The following is a 1,144-nucleotide window of genomic DNA, read 5'->3' on the forward strand; positions in this document are numbered from 1 at the left end:
CTTTTTTCATTCACGCAGTGAAACTGCATGGCCATTGGTTTGTGCAGTGTATTAAAAACGAACCAATGGCTAGGCAGCGGAGCTGCACGAGCCTATGGTGACGAAGCCCGCCAAGCCTGCCAGCGCATGTCACTTCAAGCGGAAAGGACCCTGGCCTGCAACCGGAAACCCCTTGGTGCGGTTACCAAAGCTGACAAAGAGTTGTTCTGATCGCCTATAAGGAGCGGAATGCTCAATATAGATTCTCAACGCCCTGACAGGGCAGAGCAGAGATAGCTCTCTGTCCTCTTCAGTTGGAGGAAGCGCGGAGAGCGTAATGACCTGTGCTCTGAACGGAGTGGAGAGCACTTTAGGTACGTGACCGTGCCTCGGTTTCAGGACGACTTTAGAGTTGTTAGGCCCGAATTCCAGACAGGCAGGGCTAATTGAGAGCGTCTGCAGGTCTCCTATTCGCTTTACTGATGCTATTGCTAGAAGCAGAGCAGTCTTTAGCGATAGCGACCTAATGTTGGCGGCTTGTAGCGGCTCGAAAGCGGCTCAGCACAGTGGGTAGGTCCCATGAAGGGACGGTAAGGGGATGAGGCGGATTCAGCCTCCTTGCACCCTTCAGGAAGCGGATGACCGCGCTATTTCTGCCCACTGATTGGCCCTCAATAGGGACATGAGAGGCCGCTATAGCCACCATATAGACTTTGAGCGTGGATGGGGAGCGACCCTTATCCAGCAGCTCTTGTAGAAAAGACAGCACCTCTGCTAATTCGGAAGTGAGAGGGTCTTTCCCGTGGTTTAAACACCAGGCGGAGAAAAAAGACCACTTTAAGGCATAAAGGCGTCTCGTAGACGGAGCTCTAGCCTCTGAAATTGTGTTTAAGACTCGCTCTGTGAGGCACAAAGGCTACCGTTGAACGGCCAGAGGTGCAGGGACCATAGGTCGGGCCAAGGATACCATAATGTCCCGTTCGCTTGAGAGAGGAGATCCCGTCTCAGTGGAACAGGCCAAGGGGCCACTATCAGTAGCTGAGTCAGCTCTAATAGCCACAGCTGATTCATCCACAGGGGGGCTACCAGGAGAACCCTATGTTTTAGTTCGCTCACTCGCCTGATTACCTGTGGGATCAGAGCGATCGGGGGGAATGCATAAAGA

This window comes from Sinocyclocheilus grahami, unplaced genomic scaffold, assembly GCF_001515645.1.
Source record: "Sinocyclocheilus grahami isolate Dianchi unplaced genomic scaffold, SAMN03320097.WGS_v1.1 scaffold535.1, whole genome shotgun sequence".
NCBI classification, from domain to species: Eukaryota; Metazoa; Chordata; class Actinopteri; order Cypriniformes; family Cyprinidae; genus Sinocyclocheilus; species Sinocyclocheilus grahami.